The sequence below is a fragment of the Lutra lutra genome, chromosome 5 (genome assembly GCF_902655055.1).
Source record: "Lutra lutra chromosome 5, mLutLut1.2, whole genome shotgun sequence".
Taxonomy (NCBI): domain Eukaryota; kingdom Metazoa; phylum Chordata; class Mammalia; order Carnivora; family Mustelidae; genus Lutra; species Lutra lutra.
Window position 1 is genome coordinate 151,202,253 of NC_062282.1, and position 20,244 is coordinate 151,222,496.

General features: G+C 48.0%; 1 long non-coding RNA gene across 1 annotated transcript; it reads right to left on the reverse strand.

Annotated features, from left to right (window-relative positions):
• Positions 1–14,279: 14,279 nt before the first annotated feature.
• On the reverse strand, positions 14,280–19,108 carry LOC125099847 (uncharacterized). Its single transcript, XR_007127377.1, has 2 exons — positions 18,824–19,108; positions 14,280–14,775 (listed from the first exon to the last, which is right to left on the reverse strand). It is a non-coding gene; the product is annotated as an uncharacterized LOC125099847 (long non-coding RNA).
• Between the last annotated feature and the right edge of the window lie 1,136 nt (positions 19,109–20,244).

Below are 20,244 nucleotides of genomic sequence, written 5' to 3' on the forward strand. Positions count from 1 at the left end.
CAGTGTGGTGCAGCTGTCACCACCGTCCATCTCCAGACGGTCTTTATCTTCTCAAGCCGAAAGGCTACCTTCCCTTTAAGCACTAACTCCCCATTCTCCCTCTCCGGTCCCCGGTGACCTTAATTCTACCTGGTACCCGATGTAAGTGGGATGGTAGGACATTTGCCCTTGGTGTGTGGTTCATTTCACCCATGCAATGTTTTCAAGGTGGACCCTCCTGGTAGCATAGGTAAGTTTCCTTTCTTTTTCAAACTGAATAATATTGTTATGTGTATATACTACATTTTATTTATTCATTCATCCATGAGTGGACATTGGAGTTGGGCTCCAGCTTCTTAGCTATTGTGAATAATGCTGCTTTGAACCTTGGGGTACAAATATCTGTAAGATTCTCAGCTTTCCCTTCTTTCAGGCATCTACCTATGAGCGGGAGTTGCTAGATCATATGTAATTCTATGTTTTCCTTTTCGAAGAACCACTGTTCTTTCTTTTCTTTCGCTACAGGCTGAGCCACTTCAACGTTCCCACCAGCAACGCACAAGGCTCCCAGTTTGCCCACAGCCTCAGCAACACTCGTTCTTTTCTGGCTTTTGTGTTTGTTTCTGTATTTTTAGAGTAGCTGTCCAAAAGAGTATCTCACGGTGGTTTCTATTTGCATTTCCCTAAAGAATAGTGGTGATGAGCATCTTTTCATGCGCTTAGTGGCCATGCCTCTGTCTCCTTTGGAGAAATGTCTATTTAAGTTCCTTGCCCGCTTTTTTTTTTTTTTAAGATTTTATTTATTTATTTGACAGATAGAGATCACAAGCAGGCAGAGAGGCAGGCAGAGAGAGAGAGGAGTAAGCAGCCTCCCTGCCGAGCAGAAAGCCTGATGCGGGGCTCGATCCCAGGACTCTGGGATCATGACCTGAGCCGAAGGCAGAGGCCTTAACCCACTGAGCCACCCAGGCACCCCTCCTTGCCCACTTTTAATTTGGTTGTTTGTTGCTGTTTGTCAATAAGTTTTAGGGGTTCTTTATGTATTGTGGATATTAATTCCTTATCAGATATGTGATTTGCAAATATTTTCTCTTTCTGTGGATGATTTCTTACATTTTTTTAGAGAGATTTTATTTATTTGAGAGAAAGAGAGAGAGAGAACTTGAGGACGGGTAAAGGCAGAGGGAGAAGCAGACTCCCTGCTGAGCAGGGAGCTGGACAGGGAACTCGATCCCAGGACCCCAGGATCATGACCTGGACTGAAGGCAGCCACTTAACCAACTGAGCCACCCCAGGCGCCCCTGTCCCTGACACTTTTGAGAGCTTGTTTGGAGGTTCTAGCAGGGGAGCGCAGCTACTCGTATACCCTTGACCGAAGAACGGTCCTCTCCTCTATCGGGGAAGGTCGTCCTCTTCGACCGAGCGCGCAGCTTCGGGAGGGACGCACATGGAGCGGTGAGGGAGGAAGGGGACACCCGCCTAGCCAGCCAGATCAGCTGAATCAACCCTGGCGATCAATGGGGTGACAGATGTCGCAGCCAGATCGCCCTCACATCCTCCCTGACACTTTTGAATCTTTGTAAGTTCATTCTCTTTTCAGAAGGTTCTTTGACCCGTTGCCCACTGGCTTCTCACATATACATTCATTTCACACACTCATTCACCCAAAAAATGTTCCAGTGCGTTCCATACACCATGCTCTGGGCTGAGCACTGGAGGCATAATCCCAGAAGAAAAGATCCCTGCCCCCAGAGGAGCTCACAGTTGAGTGAGGGAGGTGCCCAAAACAAGGAACAATTCTGCATTTCACTCCATGACAATAACGTAATTTGGGGTTGGGGAAAGTGGCTGAGAAAGTGGCACCTAAACTGGGATTTGACAGGTGAGAGGGCCTGCTTCAGGGCAGAGTGATCTGGCAGAGGCAACCCAGCTTTGAGGCTGGGAGGCCTGAGGCCATATATGGTTCAAGGCTCACACTGCACAGCGATCCAAAGAAAAGTCCAAAGACTTTTCTTGCTGTGGGGCTGCCAATAGATAAAGGACTCCTCCTTCCTCCCCTACCCATCGTTCGCCACATCCTGCCTCCCACCCACAGACAGGCACCCTCTGGCCCAGTCTCTGTCATCCCTCTGTCATCTGATGAGGGCAGTTGATCTCCTGGGCTATCCCCTTGTCCTTTGCCTGGTCACTCTCAACACAGAGTGATTTTCTTTCTCCCTACTGAGATATAATTCACATACTATACAATTTTTTGGTGTAGTCACAGACTTCTGCCCCCGTCACCACCTTCTTAGTTTAGAACATTGTCCTCGCCCACAAAAAGAAACCCCTTGCCCATTATCAGTCCAGAGTCATCTTTCAAAACTCAAATCAGATCACAAAACTCCCCTGCTTTGAATTCTTTGGGGGCTCTCACTGCAGTTTGAGATAAGTCATTTCTTTGCCATCATGGGACTCCTGTGTATCTCCCATCTTCTCAGGATCTCTTCACCCGCTTCCCAGCAGCACTGACCTCCTTTCTGCTCTTTTCCATCACAGGCCTTTGCAAATGGGGATTCCTCTGCCCAGAGCATTCTCCCCCAGATGCCATCAGCAGCAGCTCCTTCTTTGGGTGTCTCGCCATCAAATTCCTCTCCTTGAATCAGTCATGCCTTTTCTACACCATGATCATCTTGTTTATTTACGTGATGACTTTTTCTTGGCTGCTCCCCGCACTAGAATGTTGGTTCCCTTGCTAGCACTGGGACAGAGTGCCTGGCACGTAATAGGCAACAACAAATGAGTGTTGGACGAGAGAAGGATTAAGGAGAAGAGGGAGAATGACATGTGAAGATCAGTGCCCCGGAGTGGATGAAGATGCCATTCTCTGAGATGGGAAGGGCTGGAGGCAGGCAGAAAGGAGGAGGCATGTCAGTAACTCCATTTTGGACACGCTCAATTCGAGATCCTCCAAGATAGCCAAGTGGAGATGTCATACAAGCAGCTGGAGTTTTATGAGTTTGAAGCCAACGAGAGTCGTCGAGGCTGGATATAAAAATCTGGATGTCACTGGATATAGACGGTATTTAAAACCTAGGGATGAATAAAGGCGCTTACCCTTGAGAATGGTATTCCATTCCAACATCGGGCATCGCACGAGCTAAAGATTGGGACGTTGCATCAATGAAAGAAAAGGAAGAAAGAAAAAGGAGGGAAGGGAGGGAGGAAGGAAAGTAGGAAGGAAGGGAGGAAGGAAAAAAGGAAGGAGGGAAAGGAAGGAAGACAGCAAAGGAGGCTGAAAATGAGTGGCTAGAGAGATGGGGAAAGCCTGGGAAGTACAGGGTTCTGGGTGGGAAAGTGCAGCCCACAGCATCGAATTCTAGCGAGAAGACTCAGATGATAGAGAAACAGAGACCCTGGAATCTGGCAACACGGAAGTCACTGATGCCTTTAGCAAGAGCAGGTTAGGTTGAGCAGAAGGGGTAGAAAGCAGAGCAGGGTGCAGAGGAGAGTAAGGGAGGGCACCCGCAACACCCACATACTCTTCTTCGAACACAAGAGCCACTAGTTTGTGGTAATTTTACTGCTTGTGGTTATAGCAGTAACAGGAAAACAATACAGGAAGGTATTCCAGGAAATAAAAAGGGTAATTCATTTTCTTGCAAATCAAGGAGAAAAATCTTGTGATTATATCTATGGATATGCAGAAAGGCACTTGATAAAGAAAAGGAAAGGAAAGAAAGGAAGGCACTTGCTAGAACCCTCTATCTTTTCTTTTTTTAAGATTTTACATATCTATTTAACAGAGAGAGCGAACACAAGCAGGAGGAGTGGGAGAGGGAGAAGCAAACTTTCTGCTGAGCAGGGAGCCCGACACAGGGCTCCATCCCAGGATCATGACCTGAACCAAAGGCAGACAACTGAGCCACCCAGGTGACCCTCCTCTACCTTTTCTTAATAAAGTCCTAAGCTAAAAAGAAATAGAAGAATATAAATATGATAAAGACTACTTACCAGAATCCAAAATTAGTTTTTAAAGATTTTATTTATTTGACAGAGATCACAACTAGGCAGAGAGGGAGGCAGAGAGAGAGAGGAGAAAGCAGGCTCCCCACTGAAGAGAGCCTGATGTGGGGCTCGATCCCAGGACCCTGGGATCATGACCTCAGCCGAAGACAGAGGCTCTGACCCACTGAGCCACCCAGGTGCCCCAGAACCCAAAATTATAAAACAAATTAAATGATATATCCAATTTGTTTCTGCTGAAATTTGGATCAAGACAGGGGTTCCCCCTTCTCTTTAAGATTGTGTTGGGGAGGGGCACCTGGGTGCCTCAGTGGGTTAAAGCCTCTGCCTTCGGCTGAGGTCATGATCCTCATGAGATCAAGCACCACGTTGGGTGTAGAGTTTTCATTAAAAAAAATAAATAAGTAAAATCTGGGGGCCTGAGTGGCTCAGTCAGCTCAGGTCATGATCTCAGGATCCTGGGATCGAGTCCCCCACCGCACCGGGCTCTCTGATCAGCATGAAGCCTGCTTCTCCCTCTCCCACTCCCCCTGCTTGTGTTCCCTCTCTCGCTGTCTCTCTCTCTCTGTCAGGTAAATAAATAAATAAACCTTTTTAAAAAATAAGTAAAATCTTAAAAGAAATAAAGGAAAATCTTTTAAAAAAAGAAAAAAAGCTTCTGCACAGGAAGAGAAACTATCAACAAAATACCAGTATGTAATCTACTCAATGAAAGAAGATATTTGCAGATGATATAGGGTTAATAGCCAAAATTTATAAAGAACTTATACAACCCAACAACAGCAATAATAATAATCATCATCATCCCATTAAAAGATGGGCAGTGGACCTGAATAGACATTTTTCCAAAGAGGACATATAAATGGGCAACAGACACATGAGAAGAATTCAGCATCGCTTATCATTTGGGAAATGCAAATCTTAACCACAGTGAGCTATCGTCTCACACCCGTCAGAATAAAAAGACAAGAAATAAGTGTTGGTGAGGATGTAGAGAAAAAGGAACCCTCATGCACTGTTGGGGAGAATGCAAACTGGTGTAGCCAATGTGGAACACAGTATGGAGTTTCCTCAAAAAGTTAAAAATAGAAGTGCCATATGACCCAGTAATTCCACTACTTGGTATTATCCCAAAGAAAACAAAAATACTAGTTCAATAAGATAGCTAAGATATGGAAGCAACCCAATCATCAATAGACAAATGGATAGAGAAGAGTGATTGATCTATCTATCTATCTAATGGAATATCACTCAGCCACACGAAATGATGAAATCTTGCCATTTGTGACAACATGGATGGACCTAAAGGGTACAATGCTAAGTGAAATAAACCAGAGAGAGGAAGATGAACACCATATGATTTCACTCATATGCGGAATTGAAGAAACAAATGAACAAAGAAAAAAAAGAGATGAACAATAAAGATTCTTTTTTTAAAATTTATTTGAGGGAGAGAGAGCACTAGCAGGGAGGAGGGTCAGAGAGAGAGGGAGAAGCAGGCTCCCTTCCAAGCAGAGAGCCTGAAGCGGGGCTCCATCCCAGGACTCTGGGATCATGACCTGAGCCAAAGCCAGACGCTTAACAAATCAGCCACCCAGGGACCCAGATTCTTTTTTTTTTTTTTTTTAAGATTTTATTTATTTGAGAGAGAGAGAAAGAGCATGAGAGGGTGGAAGGTCAGAGGGAGAAGCAGACTCCCCATGGAGTTGGGAGCCCGATGCGGGACTCAATCCCAGGACTCTGGGATCATGACCTGAGCAGAAGGCAGTCACTCAACCAACTGAGCCACCCAGGCGCCCCAGCACCCAGATTCTTAAATACAGAGAACAAAATGATGGTTTCCAGAGGGCAGGTAGGTGGAGGATAGGAGAAATTAGATAAAGATTAAGAGTATACTTATCACGATGAGCTCTAATGTATAGAATTATTGAATTATTAAAAAAAAAAAAGAAATGTGGGGCGAATGGGTGGCTCAGTCAGTTACACGTCTGACTCTTGGTCTCAGCTCAAGTCTTGATCTCAGGGTTGTGAGCTCAAGCCCCACATTGGGCTGTGTGCTGGGCATGGAGCTTACTTTAAAAAAAAAAAATTTGTGAAAGACAAAGAGTTAAAAGCCCTAATATGCAATTTTTAACAGACAAGTAAGAAAAACAAGACACATAAATGGCCCAAAGTTCTCACAAGTAGTCAGAGAGATTCAAATTAAAGTAGCAAAAGGATTGGCCAAAATTAAAGAGCAGTTCATATCCAAAATCTCTGATCTTTAACCCCAACTTCACAAAGTCTTGAAAACCAGAAAGATGTTTTGGCTTTGCTAAGTCTGAGGCCAATTCATTCAGCAGCAGGACTTTAACCTGAGCTAATATGAGGATATTTGCAGCCTTTTTTCTTTTTAAGATTTTATTTATCTATTTGATAGAGCTAGAGAGCACAAGTAGGGGGAACAGTAGAGCGAGAGGGAGAACCAGGCTCTCCACCGAGCTGGGATCCCGATGTGGGACTCCATCCCAGGACCCTGAGATCATGACCCAGGCCACAGGCAGATGCTTAACCGACTGAGCCACCCAGGCACCCCGAGGCTATTTGCAGTCTTGACTCATCTTGCTTGGTGAGAATCTTTTCTATATTCTGCTGCAGAAGCATTAACAAAAGCATCTGATTAGGATGGGCTGCCTCAGAGCCTACATGGCAGGGAGGGGAGGGGGTGTCATATAATTTCCTAAAGTCAGAAAGGTACTATGTTGTGAAACCCATGTAAGGATTTTGAATAGGTGCTTACAGCTCTGTAATCTGCAGGGAAACAGTAACAGAAGCATGCACTGGCCAATTTTCAAATATTAAAACAACCTTGCATTCCTGGAATAAATCCTGCTTTGTCAGGACATGTTACCCTTTCATATAACATTGGGTTCGATTTGCTAATACCTGACAGGGATGTTCAAGTCCATATTCACCTGGCCTAGTGGTCTCTGACTTTCTTTTGTAATCTGTTTGCCAGCTTTCTGTCCTGGGCTATGCTGGCCTCAGAAAAGGAACTGAATGGTCAGTGTTCCTCTCTCTCCTCTACTCTTTGTGTTCATGAGACACCGTCTGGGCCTGGATTTTTCTTCCCGGGAAGGTTTGGATAAGAAATTCCATTTCTTTACCTGTGTTTCTTTTTTCCAGCATACCACAAGGGGACGTAGATATCCTCCCGTCTGACCCTGGGTCAGAATTTGTATCCCTTGCTCCGTCCCAGCCAACCAAGGGCAGGGAGATGGCTCTGCTGGGATTGAGTTAGACAAGTCAGGATTGATCCCTGAACTGGGGCAAGGGGCTCCCTCTGCAAGGGTGGGACCCAAACAGTCAGGGTTCTGGTAGCAGAGAAGCCAGGGACAGGGATGACGCGGGAGAAAGGAAGGACATTTGAAAGATGGAAGACCCTTGGGGCGCCTGGGTGGCTCAGTTGGTTAAGCAACTGCCTTCGGCTCAGGTCATGATCCCGGAGTCCTGGGATCGAGTCCCACATCGGGCTTCCCAGCTCCATGGGGAGTCTGCTTCTCCCTCTGACCTCCCCTCTCATGCTCTCTCTCTCTCAAATAAATAAATTAAAAAAAAAAAAAAAGAAGGATGGAAGGCCCAGAAGAGACTAAAATAAATTCAGAGAGATTGTCACCATTAAAGAGTAAGTTTGCTATTTACCATTAGTAGAAATAGGGCTCATGGCGCCTGGGTGGCTCAGGTCATGATCTCAGGGTCCTGGGATCGAGTCCTGCATTGGGCTCCCCACTCAGTGGGCAGCCTGTTTCTCCCTCTCCCTCTCCTGCTCTCTCTCTGTCAAATAAATAAATTGAATGTTTAAAAAAAAAATAGAAATAGGGCTCAGAGCAGGGGGTGCTCACAAGTCAAAAACCAAGTTACTTTTTTCCCATTGGAGTTGCACTTGCCCCACTTGAGCTCACCCTCTCCCCTTACACACATGCTGGCGCGGATGGCAGTATCGTGAAGGCTGCGACCATTGTTGACCATCCACTTGGGAATATGAGACAGAAGACCATACAGGATAGGGATGAGGCTTGACTAAGGACTGGAGGTAGGGGGGAGCAGGCTCTCCCTGTGGTGGTGTGGAATGGCCTGAAGGCTCAGAGAGTCCCAGGCATGCGGTGCAGATGAGTACAATGAATCCACCAGTCCTAACTGAAGGACTGTGACCTTGGCCTCCAGGCCAGAGCAGATAAGCTCACACCATAGTATGGAGTGCCATCCTCGATTTGAAGACCCCTTGACCTGCCATTCATTGTTCGAGAATAAATTCTAGATTCTCAGGGTTTATGGTCTCAAAGGAAACAATAATCTGCCTACCTGCTTGCTAGTTTGCCTGTATTCTCTTTTGTGCCAGAAAGGAGTTAGGATGCATTAGGCAGGATGGGCTAGGAAATGCTGCAGTAACGTCCCCACGTCTCAGGAGTTTTACACGACAAACTTGATTTCTCACAGCTCAGACCACACAGCTCATTCATTAAGTAAGTCACATGGCCAAACCTTTCTTCAAGAGGCCAGGAAATGAAACTTCCCCATGGTCCTAGAAAAAGAACCGGAAATCTCCATGAACTATAGAAATGACCATCCTGGGGGGGGGGGGGGGCGGGAAACCTGTGTTTATATACACACCTGGAAGAGGCAATGCCTCTTGCTGTAAAAATAGAGCACCTGCTTGGTAGAATCGACAAGTTTCATTTAGCCTTTGCAGGCTTTACCTCTGCCAGGATCTGCCCAATCAATGAATCAATCAATCAGTCAACCAGGGGAGAGGCAGCAGCATCCCCAGAAAGACTGGCCCCATCGGTAACACTGCACCAAAGCCCTTCCCTTCCCCCCTTCCACATCCTTCCTCTGGGCTTTCCCCAGTCAGGGCTGACTCTGCCAACTGATAAGATGGAGTTGTTGGGGGAGGAGGGGTCCGCCTGGGTGGCTCATTCTGTTAAGTGATTGAGAGACTGCCTCTGGCTCAGGTCATGATCTCAAGGTCCTGGGATTGAGCTCTGGGTCAGGCATCCTGCTCAGCAGGAAGTCTGCTTCTCCCTCTGCCTGCTGCTGCCCCAGCTTGTGTTGTCTCTCTCTCTCTCTCTCTCTCTCGATCTCTCTCTCTCTCTCTCTCACACACACACACACAAAACACGTAGTTGTTGGGTCCTGGCATTTGGCAGATAATTGTGTGATTACAGAGTCAAATGAGTCTGAGTTAGGTAAGACATCGCTTGGTCCTGGGCTAGAAGGAAAGACACAGGCAGTCGGTGGTCAAGTCCAAGGGCAGGACAGAGTCACTCTCAGTGGGAGGGAGGACGGTGAGGAACTTCCCAACTGAGCAGAAAGAAGCACTGCGGGGAGTGACAGTCAGGAGCTGGGGGCCTGGGTTCCGGGAGGAGAATGGGGAACGCACAAAGTTCAGGCAGCTGGGTTCAAGGGCTGTTTCCGAGTCAGCACCCTCCCCCCGCTTCCTGGGTGCTTTGCATCTCTGTCCCTTGGGGCCTCTCAGCAGTCCCAAATCTCCAAGAAACTGGCTCAGAGAGATGCGCAGAGATCCAGCAAGCGGGCAGAGCGGACCTGGACTCCAGGCCGGGTCCAAGTCCCGCGTCAAGCGCTTCCACCACTCCAGCTTGTCGGAGAGCTGGGGGCCCCTGGCCCCTGCAAGCTCCAGGGAAAGCAGTGTGGGGGGGGGCGCACTTCGGGGGCACGGGGCATCGCGGGGAGAGGACTTGGGCTCCTGCCTGGTGAGAGTGAGCTACCCCAGGGAGGCGGCTGCAGCCTCGCGAGCGGGAGCGCACAGAGCACGCCCAGCCCCAGCAGCGCCGAGGAAAATGTCCCCCTCCGGGAGGCACCAGCGGCTCCGGCCCCGCGTGACCAGCAGGGGGCGCGCGATCCCCTCCCGAAACCCGGGAAGGCGGGCGGGAGGGCGGCGCCTGGGGAGGTGAGTTCAGCCCGAGGTCCTCCGCTTGCTGGCTTGCTGGCTCCTGCATTGAAAAAAGGGCTTGGAAACTGTTCTCACCTGTTCCTTCTGTGGCATTGCACCGGGGCGGGGTGAGGACTCCGGATTTTCGTTTTAAACCCTGCTCTTTAAACACTAAACACACTGTTGTTTTTTTAGACGTTATTTATTTGACAGGGATCACAAGTAGGCAGAGAGGCAGGCAGAGAGAGAGGGGGAAGCAGGTTCCCTGCTGAGCAGAGAGCCCAATCCGGGGCTCGATCCCAGGACCCTGAGATCGTGACCTGAGCTGAAGGCAGAGGCTTTAACCCACTGAGCCACCCAGGCGCCCATAAACACACTGTTTGACACATGGGCAAGCTCGTATTCATTTGACAGAAAGTGCCTGTTCTGTAGCTGATTTGGCCTGGGTCCCCCAGAAAGCAGAGCCTGGGGGGAGTTGCTTTGGGAGATGACACGGTAAGGGGCGCGACCAGGCGAGGAGAGAGAGCTAACACAACTCCGCATTGCTGAGGTGGTCCTTCCCCGCTCCGCCTCCCAGGACATTCCGGGCCACTTTACAGAATGTCTGAGAACTACCCTCCTGAGGAGGAGAGAAGGATTTATACATTACCTACCAAGACCCCCTCCTCTAGCACAGGCCTGCAGGAGAGTTTGTCCAGTTCATGGGTGCAAAGCCTGGTCAGGACACTCTCCCAGCTGGGGCTGGATTCAGGATAAGAGGGCTGAAGGGGGGCACATGACCTCAGAACCCCACCCGAGAAAGGGACACAAAGGGGACAAGGGGACCCTAAGGAAGTCATCCACAGTAACTACCCAGACTCTTCATCTCAGGGCTGTTTATACTAAGGTGTGTGTCTAAGATTCTGGGAAGTGGGATTGCTTGGTGAAAGGGGAAAGTCACCTGCAATTTTGCTACATGTTGTCAGATCTTGATATGATGGGGTTGTACCATTTGGCATTTCCCTACAACTTAGTGAGCTCCTGCTTCCCCACAGCCTTGCCAACAGAGTATGTGGCAGACCTTTGTGTGTTTGCTGATCTGACAGGTGAGACATCACATCTTAGTGCATTTTTATTTAGTATTTCTATTATCATGAGCAACACTGAGGCTTTTCATTGCAGTATTAGTTGTAATAAGAGAAGACAGGGAACACAAAAGCACAATGAGATATCACTGCCTCATGACCATCAGAACAACTATTAAAAAACAAAACAGGGCACCTGGGTGGCTCTATCGGTTAAGGGTCTGCCTTTAGCTTGGGTCATGATTCAGGGTCCTGGGATCAAGCCCCACATCGGGCTCCCTGCTCAGCAGGAAGCCTGCTTCTCCCTCTGCCTGGTGCCACCCCCTGCTTGTTCTCCATCAGATAAATAAAATATCTTTTTAAAAAATGGTAATTTGCATGAAAGCTGGATTTTTTTAATGTGGTGTAGCATATGGGAAATATAATGCAGACATAAAAAGCATTCTGACATTCTGACACATGCTACAGTATGTAGGAACCTTCAAAAGGACAAGTACTGTATGATTCCTCTTATATGAGACACCTGGAATAGTCAAAATCATAGAAAGTAGAGCGGTGGTTGCCAGGGGGTGGGGAGAGGGTGGTGGACTGGCAAGTTGATGCTGAAATGGGAACAGAATTTCATTTTGCAAGATGAAAAGTGTTCTGGGATGGGCAACGGGGATGGTTGCCAAAGAACGTGAAAAGACCTCATGCCACTGCGTAGTACACTGAAAAATGGTTAAGATGGTAAATTCTGTTATGTGAACTTCACAATGTTTTAAAAAGAAACCAAAAACAGACAAGAAACTTTGAATTCATAGAGGAATAGATCAAGCTACATTCACCCAGGGTACAATACTACTATTGAAAAAAAAAAAAAAACAGAAAAGAAAAGAATGAGGAGTGGGCACCTGGTGGCTCAGTCTGTTAAGCGCCTGCCTTTGGCTCAGGTTATGATCCTAGGGTCCTGGGATGGAGCCCTACATCGGGCTCCCTGCTCAGCAGAAAGCCTGCTCTCTCTCTCCTTTTGCTGCTCTCCCTGTCTGTGCTCTGTCAAATGAATAGATAAAATCTTTTTAAAAAATACGTTTACCGGGGGCGCCTGGGTGGCTCAGTGGGTTAGGCCGCTGCCTTCGGCTCAGGTCATGATCTCAGGGTCCTGGGATCGAGTTCCGCATCAGGCTCTCTGCTCGGCAGGGAGCCTGCTGCTCTCTCTTTCTCTCTCTCTCTCTCTCTCTCTCTGCCTGCCTCTCTGTCTACTTGTGATCTTTCTCTGTCAAATAAATAATAAAAAAATCTTAAAAAAAAATACGTTTACCTAGTGGGTATCCTTTCAGGCTAGATGGGACAGAGGTGCAGCTGGACTTCTCCATACTCACTTTTTTTTTTTTAACATTTTATTTATTTGAGAGAGAGTACATAAGCTGGGGGGGAGGAGGGAGGTGGAGAGGCAGACAGAGAGGGAGAAGCAGACTCCCTGCTGAGCAGGAAGCCCAATGTGGGGCTCGATCCCAGGACCCTGAGATCATGACCTGAGCCAAAGGCAGATGCTTAAGCACCTGAGCCCCATCTCCATACCTATCATGTTTTATACATCTGCATTCAGAAACACGTAAATGTGCACACAATTTTTTGAAACCTTAATTAGTATAGAGTTTGTTGGATTTTCTCTGCAATCTCCATAAGCATAGCCTTAGAGGGTCTAGTGATTTTTTTTTTTTTTATATTTATTTGAGAGAGAGGGTGCAGGGAGAAGGGGCAGAGGCAGTAAGAATCGCAAGCAGACTCCACGCTGACTGCAGAGCCTGACATAGGACTTGACCTCACCCCCCGATCATGATCTGAGCTGAAACCAAGAGTCAGACGCTTAACCAACTGCACCACCCAGGTACCCCTCTAAGATTTTATTTTTAAGTAATATTTACACCCAACGTGGGGCCCAAACTCACAAACCCTGAGATCAGGAGTTGCATGTCTACTGACTGAGCCAGCCAGGTGCCCCCAAAGAGAGTTGGTGATCTTTGAGATTTCCAATACATTAAAAAACAAAACAAACAATCCCCCCCCACCCCATAAAGTAACGAGTATGAACTTAGCTTTGAAAAAAACGGAACACTCACACATTGCTAGTGAGAATGTAAATGGTGTGGTCGCCTCTGAAAACAGTCTGGCTTCCTCAAAAATTGAAACAGAGTTAATATACCCAAGAGAAATGAAAACACATGTCCACACAAGGGCTTTAACACAAATGTTCATAGAAGCTTTATTTAGATTAACCCCAAACTGGGAACAATCCAAATTTCCGCCAGCAGAGGAATGGATACATAGTGGTATTTCCACAGGACGGAATACTATTCCCTAGTAGAAAGGCTAGCTGATGTGTCTAACGGCATAGATAAATCTCGAAATACTTTGGAAGAGTAAAAGAAATTAGACTTTCAAAAGTACATCCTGTATGATTCCATTTGCAGAAAATTCTGGAAACTGAAAAGTCATCTATAATGATAAAAAGATCAGTGGTGCCTTGGGGCAAGGGGAGGAGGGCAGGGGTGCCCCTTAAGGGGCATGAGGAAACTTTGGGGGTGTGATGAATAAGTTCATTGTCTTGATTGTGGATGGTCTCATGGGTATAGAAATACATAAGAACTTGTTAAATCATACACTTTGGGTTTTTAAAAAAATATTTATATCTTTATAGCACAGGTGCGGGAGGAAGGGTAGAGGGAGAGAGGGAGGGAGGATTCTTAGGCAGACTTCCCACTGAGCGTGGAGCCCGGCGTTGGGCTCGATCGCACAATCCTGAGACCGTGAGCTGAGCATAAATCAAGACTCAGACATTCAACTGACTGAGTCAGCCAGGCGTCCCTAAATTATACACTTTGAGTATTTGCAGTTAATTGTTCAAAAATAGGATGAGATAATAAACAGTACTTAAAAATTTTAAAACAATGTAAGTTCTTGGGCGGTCTCTCTTTTTTCAAGATTTTATTAAGCAATCTCGAACCCCAAGGTCCAGAGTCACATGCCTCACTGCCTCACTGGCTATGCCAGTCAGGCGTCCCAATATCTTCCATAGAGTCAAAAATTCCTATTTCTCGGTTTTTGTTAAGAATTTTTTTCAGGTGGAGGGGTACCTGGGTGGCTCAGTGGGTTAAGCCTCTGCCTTTGGCTCAGGTCATGATCCCACTGTCCTGGGATCCAGCCGACATCAGACTCTCTGCTCAGCAGGGAGCCTGCTCCCCCCACCTCTATCTGCCTTTCTGCCTACTTGTGATCTCCGTCTGTGAAATAAATAAATAAATAAAATATTTTTTTAAAAAAAGAATTTTTTTCAGGTGGAATATCAAATACTTTTTTGGCATCTATTATATGGTTTTTCCTCATTTAATCTGTTTACATGGCTTATTTATAGATTCTCTAGCACTAATTCATCTCTGTATTCCTGGGATAGATGCAACTTGATCATGATACACCGTCCTTTTAATATGCTGCTGAAATTGATTTGCTAATAATTTGCAGGGTTTGGTTTTTTGTGTTTTTTTTGCAGTTATCTTTTTATTACTAGCTAATTTAATTGCTTCCGTTGTCCTGGTGAGAATGGCCTGTGGCTTTCTTTGGGACACAGTTTGCTCTCAGCTATACTGGCGTGTGCTAAGGAACGTGTTCTCCTCCTGTTCTCTGGAAAAGTTTGTTCTTTTATGGTTGAGATGATGCCAGTTTGGTGGAGCCCGTGGAGGAAGCCAGCGTGGGGAGATTTGTAAGACTAATCAGATTTCTTTAACGGTTCCAGGGAAAATTCAGGCTTCTCTTTTTTTCCTTTTGGGGAAAAAAAAAATATATATATATATATTTTAGGATTTTATTCACTTATTTGACAGGCAGAGATCACAGGTAGGCAGAGCGAGCGGCAGGCAGAGAGAGAGGAGGAAGCAGGCTCCCTGCTGAGCAGAGAGCCCCATGCAGGGCTCCATCCCAGGAGCCTGGGATCATGACCTGAGCCGAAGGCAGAGGCTTTAACCCACTGCGCCACCCAGGTGCCCTGATCCTTTTGAAAATATTTTATTACAGAATATCCACCATACACAAGTAGAAAGAATGGTATGGTAAGCCCTCAACCAGCTTTGAAAATCAAGCTTATAACCCTATCTTCTCATCTGTACCCCCACCCACTTCCCCTGCCCACTTCCTAGATCACCTGGAAACAAATTCCAGACATCCTAGCATTTCATCTGAGGGTATTCCACTAATTTTCTCCAAGAGATAAGGATTTTATTATTTTACTGTTTTTAAAAAGATTTGAGAGAACACAAGCAAGGGGGAGGGGAAATGAGAAAGGCAGGCTCTCCACTGAGCAGGGAGCCTGTTGTGGGGCTCGATCCCAGCACCCTGAGATCATGAACTGAGCCGAAGGCAGACGGAGCTACCGAGGTGCTCCAAAAGATAAGGATTTCAAAAACACAAAACGTAACCCTTATATATCATGCCTACAAATTGAACAATTCTGTGATATCATCAGTCTGTTTTCATTTATCCCCAGTTGTCTCATGTGTTGGGGGTTGGGGTTGGTGGTTTTGTTTGTTTCAGTTAGTTTGTTTGAAAACCTGGAGCCAATTAATGCCCATACATTGTGACCGGTTAATGTGTGTCTTCAGAGGCCTGCCCAGCATGTGAGGGTTCATGCTCCCCAGGCCCATGTTTTCACTTCTCTGGCCATGCACAGGCCCCCCTCCACAGTCATCCACACCACCAAGCCACTGACTGGCCTTGCACTTTCCTCAGGAGAGTTGTGCACCCGCTGGCATAGCCCCAGGACATGGGTGTCAAAGGTCCACACCCAGCCCACCCCCAGTGAGCCCACAGAATCCCCGAGACATTGCTTTGTCCCCGGACTTCAGTTCAGCCCTGGCTGATCAGAACTAGGACATGGACCAGTTGAAAACGGACTGAGTAGGTGATATTACGGTATCGCTAAATATATTAGGAGGGGAAAGAAAGCAACAGACAGGTCATTGGGGTGGCTCCCAAGGGGGAAGGGGCCAAGGCTCCTGCTCTGTGGCTCCAGGGACAGCAGTGCCAGGGGCAGCCCTAGCCCACCCTGGTCCCCAGGGTCCCCTGCGAGGCCTCCTCTCTCTCCCTGACAGCACTGTTCCTGGTGACCATGCGAGTTCTGTGGGCCTTTGCTCCCTCCCCAGTCCCCTCTGGTTGCCACAGGCTTCTGTGGTATCGTGTCCCATGTGTGTGCAGATTGCACAAGGGACATTCTGGGCACAGGCTTCTGAGTGTGCTCCTTCTTATTCTGGACATGCCTGAGGGCGGACAGCAGGCCAGGTGCTGCTGGCGGATGGCCTCCCAGACTGCTTGGGGGAGGGGGGAGTGGCCCCCGGAGCAGCACAGGCCACTGCTAGGAGTGGCCCCCGGAGCAGCAGAGGAGACACGCCTGCGTCAGAACTGACAGGTGAGGCAAGAGCTAGGGTAAAGTGACAGCTGTGGGGCACGGAGCCAGATGGAAGCAGGACAAGTAGAAATTTCGCTGGTATGAGGCTGTGGCCACTTCACTCCCAGACACCAGGCAAGCAGCTGGTTGTGTGGGAAACACCCAGCCCAGGCTGGGTCCCCTTTGGAAGGAGGGGTAGGGTGGGGTGGTATACAGTCCTATCCTAGCCAGCATGAGGCTAGGGCACCGGCCCCCCTGGACACAGGACTGCTGTCTGTGCTCGTGCAGTGATCATGTCTGCTCCTCTCCCCTGTGATCCTACACATGTTCTCGAAAGCACGTCTGTCTGGGAATTGCAGGCTGTCTTCTGGACACTATTTTTCAGATAGGTTGTTTCTCCTCTTCGAGGTTGGTGCATGATCCTCTGGCTAATATTCCATTCTGGACCCTAATCTCTACACACCACGTGTTCCTCCTTTTTCTGGCTGTAAGATACATGGGACAAAAAACTGACCATCTCCAGAACTTTTCCACGTACCGTCCAGTGGTGTTAACTACATTTATACTATTGTGCAACCATCGCCACGATCCATCCCCGGATCTCTCCTCTTCTGGTTCATATGGGACGGCTGGGCGTTTTTACCGACTGCTATTACAGCCCAGCTGCCATCGGTCACCTGGACTGGTGGTGTGGGTTGAGGGGCAGGTCCTGGGGCTCCTCACTGCTGCCTGCTGATTCTGCTTCTGATTCTGGCATTTGCCTCCTGTTATGGACTGTGTCCCCCCAACTCCCCCAAATTCATATGGCGAAGCCCTACCCCCCAATGTGATGGCATTGAGAGGAGAGGCCTCGGGAGTTCAGGGTTAGAGCAGGTCCTGACATGGAGCCCTTGTGATGGGATTAGGAGTCATGAGAGAGCTTGCTTCCCTCCTCCGCCAGGTGAGGACACAAGGGGAAGAGATTCGTCTGCAAGAGAGCCCTCACCCGGTCACACTGGCACCGATCTTAAACTTCTCACCTATTTTGGTCTCATAAAAGCCACCCAGTCTGTGGAATTTTGACAGCGGCCTGAACAGAGACACACCCAAAGGGGCTGAATTTGTTCCCTCACAGTCACATTTCTCAGCATCTCATACTGGCCGGTTTCCTTGTTAGGCTATGTAGGCAGGACGTGTCTCACTCCACATATTCAGGGATGCACGGACTGCAGTTTTAAATGTTTCTCTGTAACTTACTCTGTTGTCAAACCTGCCGCTCTACTCCAGTGGTGGAAACTTCACTTCAGTGTGGGGCTCTCCCTGCCTTTCCCTAGAATGCGTCTAAATCCTGACCTGTAACGAAGGCACTTTAGCAGCAAGTCAGTCAGATCTCTGCAGGTGCGTCTCTCGTCCTTATTCCCCAAAGCCTTCTACTGCTAACTCTCTGCCTCCTTCGGCTGCCCGTTTATTTTGCCCCTATGGACACGATGGCATTGCCAGAGAGCTCTGAGAAGCAACACACCCCCAGCGGCTGCCTCAATCTTGCTGCGAAGTATGGTTAAGAATGCCCTTCTAGGGCGCCTGGGTTCAGCCTCTGCCTTCGGCTCGGGTCATGATATCAAGGTCCTGGGATTGAGTTCCGCATCGGGCTCTCTGCTTGGCAGGGAGCCTGCTTCCCCCTCTCTCTGCCTGCCTCTCTGCCTACTTGTGATGTGTCAAATAAATAAATAAAATCTTTTAATAAAAAAAAAAAGAATGCCCTTCTAGGGTGCCTGGGTGGCTCAGTTGGTTAAGCCTCTGCCTTCGGCTCAGGTCATGATCTCAGGGTCCTGGGATTGAGCCCCACATTGGGCTCTCTGCTCGGCAGGGAGCCTGCTTCCCCCTCTCTCTGCCTGCCTCTCTGCCTACTTGTGATGTGTCAAATAAATAAATAAAATCTTTTAATAAAAAAAAAAGAATGCCCTTCTAGGGTGCCTGGGTGGCTCAGTTGGTTAAGCCTCTGCCTTCGGCTCAGGTCATGATCTCAGGGTCCTGGGATTGAGCCCCACATTGGGCTCTCTGCTCGGCAGGGAGCCTGCTTCCCCCTCTCTCTCTGCCTGCCTCTCTGCCTACTTGTGATCTCTGTCAAATAAATAAATTAAATCTTTGGAAAAAAAAAAAAAAAAGAATGCCCTTCTATCTTCTGTTAAGTATCACGTCACCATCATCCAAACAGTTAAATGCCATTTGAAGGGCCCCTGGGTGCCTCAGTCAGTTGGGCGTCTGCCTTTGGCTTGGGTCATGATCCTGGGGTCCTGGGATCAAGTCCCGCACGGGGCTCCCTGCTCAAGTCCCAGTCTGCTTCTCCCTCTGCCTGCCGCTCCCCATGCTCGTACTCTTTCTCTCCAAAAATAAATAAATAAATAAATAAATAAATAAATAGGAAAGAAGGAAGCCATTCAAGAATCTCACCATTTCCAATGACACTAGGAAACCTCATTCCATGGCTGCATCTCCTTCTGTCAACTCTGGCCCACAGGGGTCAGCCACCAACGGCTTCTCGATGACTCAATGGCCCCCTCACTGTCTCATCCCCTACTGCCTTAGCAGAGGGAGAATCCTCTGGGCAGCTGCCGAAGAACAAAAAGTATTTGACTTTGGCTCAGGTCATGATCTCAGGATCCTAGGATCAAGCCCTGCATCAGGCTCCCTGCTCAGCAGGCAGCCTGCTTCTCCCTCTCCCTCTGCCCCTCCCCACTGCTAGTGCTCATGTTCTCAAATAAATTTTCAAAATCTTTTTTTAAAGAATTTTTTTAAAAAGATTTTTTTTTCTTTTTTTAAAGATTTTATTTATTTATTTGACAGAAAGAGAGAGAGATCACAAGTAGGCAGAGAGGCAGGCAGAGAGAGAGGAGGAAGCAGGCTCCCTGCTGAGCAGAGAGCCCAATGCGGGGCTCGATCCCAGGATCCTGGGATCATGACCTGAGCCAAAGGCAGAGGCTTTAACCCACTGAGCCACCCAGGCGCCCCAAGATTTTCTTTATTTGTCAGAAAGAGTGTGCACAAGAAGGGGGAGAGGCAGGCAGAGGGAGAAGCAGGCTGGGACTTGATCCCAGGACTCTGGGATCATGACCTGAGCCGAGGGCAGACGCTTAACTGACTGAGCCACTCGGGCATCCCAAATTTTAAAAATCTTTTAAAAAAGGGAAAAAATGGTGAATCTTCCAGTTTTATATAACAAACCCATTCTCAGATCCCCACTCCCTTGAGGCTCCAGGCTCCTTCTTCAAAACTCGCCCAAGGCAATCCTAGCATCTCCAGCTCATTGACTGAGGCCCCCATTGTGTCCAAACTTCCGGAGTCATTAGAATAAGCTCCGGGTGTTCTTGGCAGGACTTTAGGTCTTGAGTCCTGTGAAATGCTCCCATATCAATCAACTCGCTGCCCCATATTAGATATCCTACCCCCATCAGTACCCTTAAAATCCATTCCTGCATGTGCTCCCCTAGGTCCTGTGGTTAGACCTGTCCTGCAACGTTTTGGGGGGACTGAACTATTTCCTCCTAGATCACAGATTGTGATTCACTGCTGAGGCTAGGCTGAGACCCAATTCTAGTTGCTAGTCCGGAGGCAACGAGTGGAGGGGATCTCGAGAGAGTGATTAGCATCATTTCATAAGACACTGAGCCCAGGTGAGATCTCTGCATGGCCTCCAGGCAAAACGAGGCTACTTTTCTTTATCAAGGGGGAAGGGAGCACCAGCTGCTGGCCAGGAGGATTCAGGGGCTCTAGAGCTCCAGATTCTTAGGTATGTCCACCCAAACATCCCCATGATCCCCTCAGGATCCTATCCTCCCTTGCTACCCCTCCAACCCCTGGTTGGATGCCCTGAC